Source organism: Oryctolagus cuniculus, chromosome 7 (genome assembly GCF_051225735.1).
Source record: "Oryctolagus cuniculus isolate XC-2025 breed Fujian yellow rabbit chromosome 7, ASM5122573v1, whole genome shotgun sequence".
Classification (NCBI taxonomy): Eukaryota; Metazoa; Chordata; class Mammalia; order Lagomorpha; family Leporidae; genus Oryctolagus; species Oryctolagus cuniculus.
The window spans coordinates 2,004,244-2,021,449 of NC_142873.1; positions in this window are offsets into that span (position 1 = coordinate 2,004,244).

A 17,206-nucleotide genomic window follows, 5' to 3' on the forward strand; every position below is an offset into this window, starting at 1 on the left:
TGGAGAGGTCTCTGGACCCTTATGGGGACAGGATGTGCTTTCAGCTGATTCCAGCCAAAACTGGGAGAAAGGCCACTCAACTTTTGTAGGAAGTGGGGTTTGTCTATAGAGAAATTCTGAACAATCATACAACATTAAGTGGGGGAGAGGACCATCAGTATGCACAGGTTGGGAGTAGAGCCATTGGTGGTAGAGTAGAGGCTATGGTTACAAAGGAATGAGGCCCAAGTGGGTTAGACAGGGTCTACAACAAAGGACAGAGTCATTATTAGGGGAGCTAAGAAAAGCGCTGTCTAAGCTACACATAGATTTTCTGATTGAGAGGCAAATAGAACCTGACAGAAGGGGTTTGATAATAACCAGGTGGGCTTTAGGCCCAGACCTATATCTCTTCACATAGGGTATATCCTAAGGGAGGTGTGAACCTCCTTGGGGAAGGCACCCTGTTGACTTCCATTACCTAGCTGGTCTGGGAGGAAAGCTGGCCAGGTAAAGTCAGGTGGCAACTCCAACAGGAAATTTACAGTTCTGCCTGCAATGTTACTGACCCTATTTGGCCATTTCCTCAGCTGCAGTGGTCACTTTGGAAGCTGGGCTGAGTGAAGGGCTTTTCAGCTTAGAGCCAATAAGATCTGTGGCTCTGACCTGGGCGTCCTTCGACTTCAAGGCAGGTCCATTTCCAGTGATCCAACTCTTGGCTGGCAGAGCTGCCAGGGCTCTTTACAAGCTGACTTCTGCTGAAGACCAGGCTTACCACATTGAAAGCCACTGCAGTGGACTGGCCTGTTGGTTCTCAGAAGCTATGTAGAGATAGGTGGCAGGCCTTTTAAAGGCTGCTCTGTACAGTGATCTGCCATCAAGGAGAACCAACAGGCCAAAAAGGCTCAAAATCCAAAATATCTGGTTGAAATAAGATTCTTTAACATCATGACATAATATAGACCAAATTTGATCATTGTTACAAGGTAATTATTTAAATATTTGAAAATAAGCACATATTTAAATAATGCATAGCTCTTAATAAAAATTCAGCTGTTTTTAAACAATTAGGATTTACCAGACATCAAGAGAATAGATTGCTTTAACACATTGCTTTAACAGAGGATCAGATTTTAATTCTATGTCAAAGAGGAATAGATTAGTATACTTGTGATGTTTTTCATCTGCCAACATACTTGATTGACATTTTGAGATAAACTGTTAAAAATCTTCAAATTAAGATTAAGGTAACACATCAAATTTTAACCTGAGTTACTTTAAACAGTGTTGAACTATTTTCATAGACAGTTTGTAAACTAACCCGAATAGTTTTTTATACAAAAGTTTTACCCAATTTAAATTAGCAGTTACACCTAAATGACTTAGGATGCTGATATATTTTTATCTGAATTTAATTGAAATTAAAATTGCATTCATCTAAAACAAGTACTAATTACCCATTGCTGTTTCATTGAGTACTGATTACCTGGAAACCTGTTAAAATAAATTGCAAAATAAATTCAGCAAGTTACAAAGCAATATTTTTAAAGGTTGTGATCTTCCTAGATTCAAAGAAAAATTAGTTACACCCTTACATAACTCTACCTTTCAAATAAAAAATAAAATATGTAAAAATGATTTTAGAATAATATTTTAAAAATTATTGTAAGTATATTTATTTTTGAGACATGGTAGAATAAGGGAACATGAAGTTATCTTTTCCATCTTTTTTTTTTTGACAGGCAGAGTGGACAGTGAGAGAGAGAGACAGAGAGAAAGGTCTTCCTTTGCCATTGGTCCACCCTCCAATGGCCACCGCGGCTGGCGCACCACGCTGATCCGATGGCAGGAGCCAGGTACTTATCCTGGTCTCCCATGGGGTGCAGGGCCCGAGGACTTGGGCCATCCATCCTCCACTGCACTCCCTAGCCACAGCAGAGAGCTGGCCTGGAAGAGGGGCAAACAGGAAAGAATCCGGCGCCCCGACCAGGACTAGAACCTGGTGTGCTGGAGCCGCAAGGCAGAGGATTAGACTAGTGAGCCGCAGTGCTGGCCTAGCTTTTCCATCTTAAAAATTAAAATAGGCTGGTGCTGTGGCTCAATAGGCTAATCCTTCACCTGTGGCACTGGCACAGCAGGTTCTAGTCCCAATCAGGGTGCTGGATTCTGTCCCGGTTGCCCCTCTTCCAGGCCAGCTGTCTGCTATGGCCCGGGAGTGCAGTGGAGGATGGGCCAAGTGCTTGGGCCCTGCACCCGCATGGGAGACCAGGAGAAGCACCTGGCTCCTGGCTTCGGATCAGCTCATTGTGCCGGCTGCAGCATGCCAGCCATGGCAGCCATTTGAGGGTGAACCAACGGTAAAGGAAGACCTTTCTCTCTCTCTCTTTCTCTCTCTCTCTCACTGTCCATTCTGCATGTCAAAAACAAAATTAAAATGCCTTCAGTAATAACTGTATGTATTTATGAGGTATAATGTGATAATTCAGCAAAGGTAATCATGTGTACTGGTAAAATCAGAGATACTAACATTTTTTCACTTTTTCCTTTACTTTATGATTGCAGACTATTATAACCTCTCTTCTGTTTGCTCAGAGAATATCTAGTAGTTTATTGTGAACTATTGTCACCCCACTCTGTTGGGTAACACTAGGAACATATTCTTTCAACTTGTGATTTGATGCCCATTATTCAGTCTCCTTCTAATCTCCCACACATACTTAGCATTCTACAGTCATCATTATTATGTGTAAGATTGGTTTTTTAGATTCTACACCTGTAAGAGAAAATGTAGTATTTGTCTTTGTGTGTGTTTCAGCTATTTAATTAATACCATGTTTTCCAAGTCCATCCATTTTGCTGAAAATGACAGAATTTTATTCCTTTTATGATCAAATAATATTCCATTGTGAATATATACTATATTTTCTTTATGCATTCATCTGGTGATAGACATTTTGGTTTATTCCATATCTTGCTATTGTGAACAGTGCTACAATACACACGGGAGTTCAGTTATCTTTCCTATAGAATTATTTCATATCTTTTGAGTATCTACCTAGCTGGTTCTTTTTACTAAAAAATAATAAGCAAATAAACACTAGAATCAGCTGATGCCATGGCTCACTAGGCTAATCCTCCACCTGCAGCGCCAAGACCCCGGGTTCTAGTCCTGGTTGGGGTGCCGGTTCTGTCCTGGTTGCTCCTCTTCCAGTCCAGCTCTCTGCTGTGGCCCGGGAAGGTAGTGGAGGATGGTCCAGGTCCTTGGGCCCTGTGCCCACATGGGAGACCGGGAGAAGCACCTGACTCCTGGCTTTGGATCGGCACAGCACGCTGGCTGTGGTGGCCATTTGGGGGGTGAACCAACGGCAAAGGAAGACCTTTCTCTCTCTCTCTCTCTCTCTCTCTCTCTCTCTCTCTCTCGCTGTCTAACACTGCCTGCCAAAAAATACATACATAAATAAAATTTAAATAAATACTAGAACCATGAGCTACCCATTTATTTTATTTGTTTGGCAGAAATGTTGAGTTTTACCTGCACATTCACACATTGGAACATTCATATTAAATTGCAGGTTTAACAATGGGGTTTTAGGATGAATATTGTGATTCAGTGAATTAAGTGGTTACTTGAGGCTTCCACATCCTGTATCAGATTGCTTGGTTTGGAATACCACCTCTAATTCTGATCCAGCTTCCTGCTAGTGTACACTCTTGGGGATAGCAAAGATGGTCAAGTACTTGGGACACTGCCATGCAGCTGAGAGACTCAGATGGAATTCTTTGTTCCTGGCATTGGCCAGGCCAGGCCCAGACTATTATAGACATTTGTGGAGAGAACTAGTGGATAAAAGTTTTCCCTCCATGCCTTGACTTTTGTATCTGTAACTGCCTTTTAAATAAATACATCTTTTTTAAAAGATTTATTTTATTTATTTGAAATACAGAGTTACAAAGAGAGGTAGAGACACAGAGAGAGAGAGAGGTCTTCCATGCACTGGTTCACTCCCCAAGTGGCCACAACAGCTGGAGCTGTGCTGATCTGAAGCCAGGATCCAGGTGCTTCCTCCAGGTCTCCCACGTGGATGCAGGGGCCCAAGCACTCTGGCTATCTTCTACTGCTTTCCGAGGCCACAGCAGAGAGTTGGATTGGAAGAGGAGCAGCCATGACTAGAACCGGTGCCCATATGGGATGCCAGCACTGCAGGCCAGGGCTTTAACCTCCTGCACCACAGCACCAGCCCCCAAATAAATACATATTTAAAAATAAGTGGGGTCTGACCATGCTGGATCCATAATCCCAGGGGATGACAATTGACTGTAGCTAGATAGCTGCTATTTCTTTTAGACTTAAGCATTTGCTAATTCACCACACTCATTATTGTATTCTAATAGGTCCTCTTCCATCCTCCACTCTGTTTGCCTCAGCACAGTTATCACTGAGTGGGAATTCTGTCAAGTAACAAATTGTCATGGACAGTCACAGAGAAGACTTATCAGGACTAATGGCTTCTTGATTCCTTAGGAAACTATGTTATTGCCATTCTCAGGAAGAAATGGGTTCTAATACATGTTGAGCTCAAGGGATGATTATTCTCAGAGGGCCAATATTTTTGGTGTATATGTGGGGGATCAGGATTGTGAGGTACATTTCATGAAAACTAGAAGTTATGGGAATGTTGGGCCTGCAAAATAGCATTGGTAATGAAAATGTATCTTAGCATTTAGAAAATCTTAAATTCAGTGGCTTAGAAGAAACTGCTTTGTATAATATGCTTTGTATAATATTAATTTTTGTAATGAATTAAGGATAGATAATTGATAGTCTACCTCACGGTAAGATCTCATTAATGGGGAGTTGAGGATTAATTGGAGAGGGAGAAACAAGTCAAACTGCCTGAAAAGGCTAAATAGAGCTCACTGAATATGAGGCAGGAAACAGTCCTCCATTTGGGTAGGTCAAAGATGTTTTGAAAATGCACGACCAGGTGCTCCATTGCCATGTGGAAAAAGGCTTTGTTCCCCAGGTGAACTACCACCTACTCTCCAGCCTCAGCCTCTGTAGCATGCCTGCCCTACCCCACAGTGTCTAAGTACAGCTCCAGAGATCTTTGCCCACACTGCTGCCACAGGAAGGGATGGGAGAATTGGGGGGTCACTGGAAGAGGCCAGGTCTAGCTTGCCCTTGGGTTGATCCACTACCTATTTCTAGTCCAGCTCTGATTGACAGTCATCATCTTTAGTGTTAGCCATGGCCATGTCTCATGATGGGTCCAGGCTTACACACTGTTACATGGCTGCTTCACTACCACCCACTCAGAATATATTCCACTCATCCCGGCATTAGCTGGAGGCTCCATTCATACTCAGGCTCATGCTCTGGCTCCAACTGACTCGAGTAGGAAGCTGTGATACATACTTCTAGCACCCCCATGGACAGGCCCTAGAGTTAGTTTTATAAAAAATGATTCTGAAACTTTGGACTTTAGGATTCCTTCATACTATTAAAACCAATTGCAAATACCAATGAGCTTCTTTAAGTGAGTTGTTTCATGTATATTTTGTAAATATTATATCTGAAAAAGTTAAATACAAGCATACACATTTTTGCATTTCCATACCCATTACAGAAATCATGATTAACCAACTGAGTTAATGGTGTTGTGGTACCCACAAACCTTACATAGGTTTCAAAATAATCAACCTAAATTGTGATCACACAATTCCTGGAGTTCAAGTTACACTCGGGGGCGGGGGGTGGGGGTGTTACCATTGTTAAATGTTCTTTGCATATTTATTATAATTCTCTTGAAAATGCCTGGTAGAGTTTTTTTTTTTCTTTTTCGACAGGCAGAGTGGACAGTGAGAGGGAGAGACAGAGAGAAAGGTCTTCCTTTTGCCATTGGTTCACCCTGCAATGGCCGCCGTGGCCGGTGCACCACGCTGATCCGAAGCCAGGAGCCAGGTGCTCATCCTGGTCTCCCATGGGGTGCAGGGCCCAAGGACTTGGGCCATCCTCCACTGCACTCCCAGGCCACAGCAGAGAGCTGGCCTGGAAGAGGGGCAACCGGGACAGAATCTGGCACCCCAACCGGGACTAGAACCCAGTATGCCGGCGCCGCAAGGTGGAGGATTAGCCTGAGCTGCAGCACTGGCTGCCTGGTAGAGTTTTAAACAGACATGAAATTTCACAACACCATCAAAAGATGTTAAAGATTTCCATGATGAGAGTTATAAAACATTAAAGAAAGAAGTAGAAGAAGACACAAGTAATGGAAAAATCTTCCATGTTCATGACTTGGAAGAATCAATATCATCAAAATGCACATTCTTCCAAAACCAATTTACAGAGTCAGTGAGATACCATTCAAAATACCAAAGGCATTCTTCTCAGATCTAGAAAAAAATGATGCTGATATTCATATGGAGGCACTGGAGACTTAGAATAGTGAAGTGAATCATATACAACAAAAACAAAGCCAGAGGCATCACAATACCAGATTTCAAGATATACTACAGGGCAGTTATAATCAAAACACCCTGAAACTGGTACAAAAACAAATGATAGACCAATAGAACACAACAGAAACACCAGAAATTAATACAAACATCTATAACCAGCTTATATTTGATCAAGAAGCTAAGACCAGTCCCTGGAGCAGGGACAGTCTATTCAACAAATGGTGCTGGGAAAACTGGATTTCAACATGCAGAAGTATGAAGTAAAACCCCTACATTACCTCTTACACAATAATGCACTCAACATGGATTAAATATCTAAATCTATATCCCTACACAATCAAATTATTAGAGAACATTGGAGAAACCCTGCAGGATATTGGCAGAGGCAAAGATTTCTTGGAAAAAACCCAGAGGCACAGGCAGTCAAAGCCAGAATTAATAATTGGGATTACATCAAATTGAGAAGTTTCTGTACTTTAAAAGAAACAGTCAAGAAAATGAAGAGGCAACCGACAGAATGGGAGAAAATATTTGCAAATTATGCAACTGATGAAGGATAAATAACTATAATCTACAAAGAGATCCAGAAACTCCACCGTAACAAAATAAACAACCCAGTTAAGAGATGGGCCAAGGACTTGAACAGATATTTTTCAAAAGAGGAAATCCAGGGTCTGGAGCTGTGGCTCACTTGGCTAATCCTCCACCTGTGGTGCTGACATTCCATATGGACACTGGGTTCTAGTCCTGGTTGCTCCTCTCCCAGTCCAGCTCTCTGCTGTGGCCAAAGAAGGCAGTGGAGGATGGCCCACGTACTTGGGCCCCTTCACCTGCATGAGAGACCAGGAGAAAGCAGCTGGCTCCTGGCTTCGGATTGGCACAGTGCACCAGCTGTAGTGACCATTTTGGGGGGTGAACCAATGGAAGGAAGACCTTTCTCTCTGTCTCTCTCTCTCACTGTCAAAACGAAAGAGATTTATTTGTTTATTTGAAAGGCAGAGTTACACAGAGAGAGGAGAGGCAGAGAGAGAGAGGGAGAGAATCCACTGATTCACTCCCCAATTGGCTGCAATGGACAGAGCTGCGCCAATCTGAAGCCAGGATCTTCTTCCAGTTCTCCCACACAAGTGCAGAGGCCAAAGGCTTTGGGCCATTTCTACTGCTTTCCCAGGCCATAGCAGCAGAGAGCTGGGTTGGAATAGGAGCAGCCGAGATTAGAATCGGCACCCTTATGGGATGCCGGTGTTTCAGGCCAGGGCATTAACCCGCTGTGCCACAGCTCCGGCTCCAAACAATTCTTATATAATATCTTCAAAGCTGTATCTACACAGTCTATCACTGTACTTAATTAATAATAGTTCATAAGAAATATTGAAAGTAAAATATTACTTCAAAATAAAAATATAATCCATTTTAGTTCTAGAGCTCTCCATTTACCAATTGCACCTTCTGTGTTCTGCTTAATGTAGCATCCTTAGTCAATCATATTGTCTTCATCAAAATAATAAACCATAGGATATTTTTCATCTTTCTTATCCCTTCTCTTACTACCTGTGGAATGAATAATTTTATAGGTGTTTTCAATTGCCTTCTAGAATAGTGACTATAAGCCATAAATCTGAAATTATTGAACTATCCAAAGACTGGTTTCTCTTATTTCTTCTTGAGTTTAGGAGATCCAAAAAGCAGGACATTTAAAACCAAAGACACAGAATACTTAAAATCAAATACCTAAATGCATCTCCTTAACACAGGAAGGTGTGAAAAGAAAAATAAAAGCAATCATAAGTAATTTACACAGCTCATGGAGATCATTTCAGTTTTGTTATTGGGAAGATTCATAAAATAATGATCAGATGCTAGTTTTCCAAGGACTCATATATAGTATTTTTCTTTTCTTAGATTTTTTCTTTTCAAATTTTATTTGAAAGACAGAGTTACTGAGGGATATTGAAGAGACACAGATCTTCCATCCACTGGTGCATTCCCCAAGTGGCTCTAATGGCCAGGGATGTACCAGGCCAAAGCCAGGAGACTAGGGCTTTTTCTGGATCTGCTACCTTGGGTCAGGGGTCCAAGCAATTAGTCCATCTTCTGCTGTTTTCTCAGGTGCATGAGCAGGGAGCTGTACTAGAAGTGGATCACTTAGGTCTTGAATTGGCACCCAAAAGTGAGGATGGCATTAACTTAGCTGTTTAATCCTTTTCACTACAACTCTGGCTCCTTCTGCATTTTTCTTTAATATAAATTCATTCTATAGTAGGTACTGACAATTTTTACTCTAAATATTTATGGATATATTTCCTCAATCCAGGTATGTGTTATCCTTGTTTTCCACTCTAGTCTCTTTTACACATCTCACTCCATGTACCATATTCCCTCATTCAGAATTTATACCAACATATTCTCAATGAAAATATGACAATTAGCCATTATTTAAAACCTTAATTTTGAAGCATCTCGACATTATGTGTTATGCTTTAAAAATCCATCTTAGTCCTTCATCTTAGTCCTTTCCTGTCTGCCTATTGCTTTGACATTACTGATTTGTTTGCTGATGCCCTTCTCAGCAATATCTGTATTTTATTTTATTTCATCCACATGTAAACTTATGTTCCATTTAATATTATACAAACATTTAAACTTAAAGAAGGAAATGAAAATAGGCACCTTTTATAAATGTGAGATAAAAGAATTCAAATTTAAGAATTTGCTTTTATTTTATTGAATCTAATTTATTTGACGTCTAATATTGAAAATTTTTTTTCTCTTCTCCAGTTAGTAACCTTTAGAAAATGTGTCTGCTGGTGCGTGGCTCAATAGGCTAATCCTCCACCTGTGGCACCGGCACACCGGGTTCTAGTCCCGGTCAGGGTGTCGGATTCTGTCCTGGTTGCACTTCTTCCAGTCCAGCTCTCCGCTGTGGCCCAGAAGTGCAGTGGAGGATGGGCCAAGTGCTTGGGCCCTGCACCTGCATGGGAGACCAGTAGAAGCACCTGGCTCCTGGCTTCAGATCAGCATGGTGTGCCGGCCACAGCATGCCAGCCACAGTGGCCATTGGAGGGTGAACCAATGACAAAGGAAGACCTTTCTCTCTCTCTCTCACTGTCCACTCTGCCTGTCAAAATGAAAAAAAAAAAAAAAGAAAATGTGCCCAAGTGAATTGTGACTATTCATTATTTATATGGTGAAGTAAAGTATTTTAAAATGAAGAAACCATTATTTCTATCCTAAAACTTCTACTGATTTAAACAATAATATTATGTGTGTATATTAGGGAAAAGGAAAATGCAAATAAGCAGAAGAAATAAGACATTCATAGCCCTACCACTGAGAAACGTTCTATTTTAATCCTTCATGATTCTTACTTCTGTATCTTCTTCTGCGAATATAATTGCTGTGGTGCAGCTTCAGTTTCTTCTTTCTTTTCTAGATTCAAAACATGAAAATGAAGTTTAAATAAGAGATTAATGTAACAGTAGTAATAGCAACAGGTTAAAAGTACAAAGATGGCAAAGGTTGTCAGAAAAATGTTATTTCAAAAATAATCTAAGCTAAAGCTCAGCATTAAAGCCGAAACAGAGCAAAACAATAAATGCCCTATGCAGTTAATATGCCAATACTTGTATCTTTAAACATGTCAGTGTTACAACTAAAGTTGGAGATAGATCAAGAAGACATTGTAACTGCAGTTATTTGTTTGATTACATAAATCAAGGAAGAGCATACTGATAGTCCTGTTCCAGGCTCATAATCCCTTGTCCATGAATTCAAATCTAAAAGACCCTGAAAATGTGAGGCTCTGACACAATAGTTAAGATGTCACTTGGGAACCCACAGCCCATACGCAGAATTCCTGAGCTCAATCCTGCCTTCAGTTCCAGCTTCCTACTAACATGTGGCAGGTGATGGATTAAGTGCTTGGCTCCCTGCCATACACTTATGAGACTCAGTGAGTTCCAGTTCCTGGCTTCATCTTAGCTCAGCCCATTCCCAGCTGTGATGGGTAGTCAGGACTGAAGCAGAAGATGGAAGGTATCTGTAAATCTCTGTCTCTCTCTCTCTCTCTCTTCCTCTCTCAAATAAAATGAAAGTAAATTAATGGTTAAATCCCTGAAAAGATAGTTTTTCAAATAACTTAGTGATGAAATTGCCCTCCAAATGACCTGATATGAGGATAGATGTAGTTCTATTGATCCCACTTCATATGAATATTATGCTTTACTAAAAAAGACCAATGTGCTTGGCTGTAGACAAGTACCTCTGTCTCCACTTGAGGTTAGACATAATTTATGTTATTCAATTTTTTGCTGCCTTTCCAAATAATAAATAATCATTTTATTATATTTTTAAAGATTTATTTATTTATTTGAAAGGTAGAGTTACAGATAGAGGGAGTTACACATACACACACACACACACACATAAAGATAGGGAAAAGGAGAGAGGGAGACTGGGAGAGAGGAATAGAAGGAAAGCAGGGAGAAAAAGAGAAAGGGATAGAATCTTCTATCCACTGATTCATTCCCCTAAATGACCATAGAAGCCAGAGCTGGGCCAGGCCAAAGCCTGGAACACTATCTGGGTTTCCATGTGAGAGTAATATGGACCCAAATATTTGGTCCATCCTCCAATCTTTTTGCAGATGCCTTATGAAAGAGCTGAGTGGAAATGAAGCAACTGCTCTCAAAATAGATGTCATATATAACCCTGGCATTGCAGGACACATTTAACCTGGTGCAATATATCAGCTCAAATTAATAGATTTTAAAAGAACTGTTTGACAATTTTGATGGCTGAAAATACAAAAAGAATAATATTATTTCATAATCAATGGAAATTATATGAAACAAACTTGAATGATCATAAGGTTTTATTGGTTGAGGCAAGTGCTGTGGCACTTTAATCCCATATGGGTCAAAGTTCTAATCCTGGCTGCTCCTCTTCCAATCCAGCTCTCTGCTATGGCCTAGTAGAGCAGCAGAGGATGGTCCAAGTACTTGGGCCCATGCACCCATATGGAAGACCCAGAAGAAGCTCCTGGCTCCTGGCTTCAGATTGGCACAGCTCTGGCCATTGCAGTCATTTGGGGAGTGAATCAGTGGAAGGAAGACCTTTCCCTCTATCTCTCCCTGTCTTTTTCTGTAACTCTGCCACTCAAATAAATAAATAAAATATTTAAAAAATGTTTAATTGACATATGACCACCCATTCATTGTCTATTATCCCTGAGACCAGAGTTGAATAGTTGTGATAGACACTAAATTGGCATACATGTCTCAAACATTTGCTTCACTATTTTCCCATCTCTCCAAAATATCATTACCTTTTTAGCATTCCACAGTACTGTTTTGTGTGAAATAAGTTGAATGAAGTACTCTGTGCCTTAATTCTATAACAGGACAAATGAACTCTCACCATTCTTTGGTTGCACCATGGATTTATTTCTCCATACCCAAGCACTCACACCATCCACTTTCCCTGGAGCACCCCTCTCTTGTGCATTCAGAAACTCCTGGTCATCTTTCAGAATCTCATCCAAATCCCACCTTCCTAGAGTTTCTCTTGAGTCCTCTAGGCAGAATCAGCACCTACACCCTGCTTCCACAGTGCTGAAGATGGGCCTCTAGTGTTTCTGTGAGGAGCCAGGGTGAAGGAAAGGCATTCATATCTTCACATACCGTGTAGTAACCCCTGCCCCTCTGCTCTCTCCATGCATGCACCTTCCTCTCTGGTCTCATCAGCATATGAAGTCATTGTTTTAGCAATAAAATGAGTGAGATGGGATGGGAACATTCATTGCAGTGATCTGGTAAGCCTCAGTTTCACTCAGAAAATAAGATGCTCCAGATCCCCCAAAGCACTGGATATGTCCATTATAGAATTTTCACATTTCTTTTTTCATTTCATTGCCTTTGTTAGACCAAGCTCCTAAAACAAGGGAAGAAGTTTTTTGTCTCTTTACAGCTCTCATTTCAAAAGGCAGGCATATTCCACAGACTTTGGGAGAATTGCATTGAATGAGGTACTTTTACTGCCATGGTTCTGAAATCATGTTACTATCTTGGCAATAGGGAAAGACAACCTATGACTTCATATAGATCAATGTTGATAAATAATGAGACAGGGCACGAAAATCTTTAAGGATAGTGATTTTCAAACTTTAGTGCGCTTAGGATCCACACACAGAAATGGTCCAATAGGCAGATTTCAGAACCTCACCCCAAGCATTCTGAATTGTAAAAGCATGACATCCAGAAATACACTTGCTGGTCAGCTTGAATCTTATAACTCAAGTAGTCATAGACTGTACTGTACTGTTTGGGGACCCAGAGACATGTTGCCCATTTAGTTTAGGGATTCACATAGACACACTCCTTCCTAGGATATTCTTAGGTACATATAAGGATATATTGCTTTGGGATAGCTTTAAGTTAAAGGAAACTCATTCAGGAGATAAATTAGATGTCACTTATATTGCAAACAGATGTTCATTGTATGAAAAGATCTGCTACAGGTGGCCATTGAAAGATCCAGAAACCCCTGATAGCTTTCAAAATTTTGTGTTATTTTAAATATGATTTACACTCAAGTTTTCTGGAACATTGCTGTTGTTATGTTCCTTAAAATTTATGCTCATATGCACATTCCCCAAAAATGTAACATCACACCCCTGGTAACTTTTTAAAAGTTTAAGATATCACAATGGTAGTTTATCACATTTCATTTGATTATTATATCAACAGGGTTTCTAGGTCATCACAATTGATTATGAGAAAACAATGGTAGCATAGGGCATCACAAAGTTTAGAGATTCACAATAGATTTTGATTTCACATTTTTTATAACATAATTGGTTATAACACCATAATAGTTTTATGGCATCACAGTGGAAGTTTATAACATCACAATGATAGTTTATGATGTCACAATTATTACATCACAATGGCATATTCATGATGTCACAATGGCATTTATGGCTTCAAAGTTCAATTAACAACATTTGCATCTTTATGAAATCACAATTATATATGTATCATGGTATAAATCACAATATTGTCATGACAGTGGCTTTCATGACATCACAATTTAATATGACATCACAATGGTGGTCTATGGAATCATGGTTATGACATCACAATGCTAGGTTTATGATTTCAATGATATTTTTAACTTCATAGTTGATTATCACATCACAATGGTTGGTTAGTGACATAACAATTGCCAGTTTATTGCATCATAACATTGATTTATAGCAAAACAGTGGTTTTTGTAATATTACAATTGATTATCATATCACAATGACAGTTTACCACATCATACTTGATTATAACTTTTAAAAAGTAGATTTCTGACTTCACAATGGTTTCTATGAGTACAGAACTGACTATGGCATCACAATGGTAGCTTTATAACATCATAATGTTTTATTGACATCAGAATTGATTATAATGTCAGAATGATAGGCTGATAACATCACAGTGGTTTTTAAGACTTCAATATAAATAATTACATCACAATGGTAGTTTATCATATCCTAGTTGAATTTTTGGCATTTTATGACATCACAATTGATTATGACATAACAATGGAACATTTATGACAACACAATGGTACGTTATGCCATTGCAATATTGGTTAACAGGATCACAATAGATTTTATGACATCACAGCTGGATATAACATGATAATGGTGGTTTATAACATCACAATTTATGCAGCATCACAATGGTTTATACAGAATAACAATTGCTTATGATATCACAAACTGATTATGGCTTCATATTGGTAGATGTATGACATCACAATGGTTTTATTAGTTAACTGATTATGAAAGCAAATTGTAAGTGTATGATATAACAGTGTGGTTGATTAGGAAATTACAAGAATTTTTCTGAAAACAATTTGTTAAGACATAACAATGATAGCTTTATGTCATTTACAACATGTTGTGATTATTACCTCACAATGGCCGTTTTATGACATCACAATGATTTTTATTGTTTCAATATTTCATCATGACTATACAATGTTTGACCTATGACATCACTATTACATATTTATTGCAGCACATCAGTATCTGACATCAAAATAGTTTTGATAATATCAGAATTGATTATAACATCAATATTGTAGCTTCTGACATCACAATTCATGTCTTCACAATACTTGCTTATGACATAGTAATTGACTGAGACATCATAATTATAGGTTTATGATATGACAGTGGTTTTTATGAATTCATAATTGAATATGACATCATAATGGTTAGTTTATGGGATCACAATTATGATGTCATAATGATAAGTGTTTGATGTGCCAATTATTTCAGAATTCACAATTAGTTATGCCACCACAGTGGTAGCTTTATGAGATCACATGGTCATCATGACATCACTAGGGTTGTTTATGACATCATAATTGATCATAATGCCACAATGGTAGTTTTATGACATCAGAATAGTTGGTTTATATCATGATAAGTATTCTATGACATCACAATTGATTATGACACAACAAATGTAAGTTTGTTACAGCACAATATTTTATGCCATCACAATACTGATCTAGGAAATCATAGGTGTTTTATGACATCACTACTGATTATGGTATCACAATGGTAGCTTATGACACCTTAATTGATTAGGATGGCACAACAGTGGATTTATAATTTCACAATGGCTTTTATGACTTGACAGTTGATTATGACATCACAGTGGTTGCTTTATGATATCACAATGGTGGTTTATCAAATTCTGATTGATTATAATATCACAAGGGTTTTGATTATGTCACAATTGATTATGTTATAACATTTATAATTTTATAAAATTACAGATTTTACGTATCACAATAGAGTTAAGCACAATAATTTTCATGATATCAGTTGACTACAGCATGATGGTAGTGGTTAGTGACATGAAAATTTATTATGACATGAGGATATTCATGGCATCACAATATTGGTTTATGACATAATAATAGTTTTTTGGCCTCATAATTGATTGATTCCAATACTGCATGGAGGTTCATAATATAGTTTGTTATGATGTCACAATGGTCAGTTTATTATAACCCAAATGATTCAATGACTTTGCAGTTGATTATGAGATCACATTGGTAGTTTTATAACATCACAATGATATTTATGATACAACTATAGTTTTCATGATATCAAAATTCATTATTACAACACAGTGGTAGTTTATGACACCACAACTGTTTTTACAATTCCCTGATCATTATGACATCACCATAGTAAACTTATAGTCATGTTTTTTTGTCATCAGAATGGTGGATTATGACATAGTAAGTGATTATGACTCTATAATGGCATGTTTATAATGCCAGTGATTTTTTTATGATTTCACAATTGATCATGACATTGAAATGATAATTTTATGATATGACAATTGTGGTTTATGACATTTCAGTTGATTATGATATCACAAGAGTTTTTCAACCTCAGACTTGATTAATAAATAGCAATGGTAGCTTTATTTTATGTCATCTTAACATTGGTCTATGAAATCACAATGGGGTTTTTGATATCAGAATGGAATATAATATAATAGTGGCTTATAACATCACAATTGATTATGGCATCCAAATCTACCACAAAATGTAAGATTATGATACACCAAGGGTTTTTTACTTGGCAATTGATTTTGAAATCAACATGATTTCAAATCACAATAGATTTTGACATCACAATGGTGTTTATGACATCAAAATTGATAATGACATTGCAATATTAGGCTTATGATATCACAATGGTTGTTTGTTGCATCCCAATAAATTATGACATCAAGGGGTCTTTACATCACAAACTATTGTGATATAACAATGGTAGCTTTATCATATTACAATGGATTTTTTTAAGATTTATATTATTTATTTGAAAGACAGAGTTGGCCGGTGCCATGGCTCAATAGGCTAATCCTCCACCTGCGGCACTGGCACACCGGGTTCTAGTTCCAGTTGGGGTGCTGGATTATGTCCCGGTTGCTCCTCTTCCAGTCCAGCTCTCTGCTGTGGTCCAGGAGTGCAGCGGAGGTTGGCCCAAGTCCTTGGGTCCTGCACCCACATAGGACACTTGGAGAAGCACCTGGCTCCTGGCTTTGGATCAGCGTGGTGAGCTGGCTGCAGCAGCCATTGGGGGTGAACCAATGGAAAGGAAGACCTTTCTCTCTGTCTCTCTCTCACTGTCCACTCTGCCTGTGGAAAAAAAAAGAAAGAGTTACACAGAGAGTTAGAGACAGAGAGGTCTTCCATGTGCTGGTTCATTTCCCAGATGGCTGCAACAGCCAGAGCTGTGTCAATCCGAAGCCAGGAGCCAGGAGCTTCCTCCGGGTCTCCTATGTGGGTGTAGGGGCCCCACGACTTGGGCCATCTTCCACTGCTATCCCAGGCCATAGCAGAGAGCTGGATCAGAAGTGGAGCAGCTGGGACTAGATCCGGTTTCCATATGGGATGCCAGCACTGCAGGTGGTGGCTTTAACCTGCTGTACCACAGTGCCAGCCCCATAAAAATGATTTTTATGACATTGCAACAGGCTTCAAGATAATAGTTATTTAAGATGATGTCACAATTGATTTAAAAATCCTAATGGTGATTTATGAGATGAAAACTGATTATCACATAGTTATGGTTGCTTTATGACAACAAAATAGTTTTATGACATCACAATTAACTATGAAATCACAATGGTGGTTGATTACATTATAGATTATGATGTAACAATTTTAATGCATCTGCAATTGATTG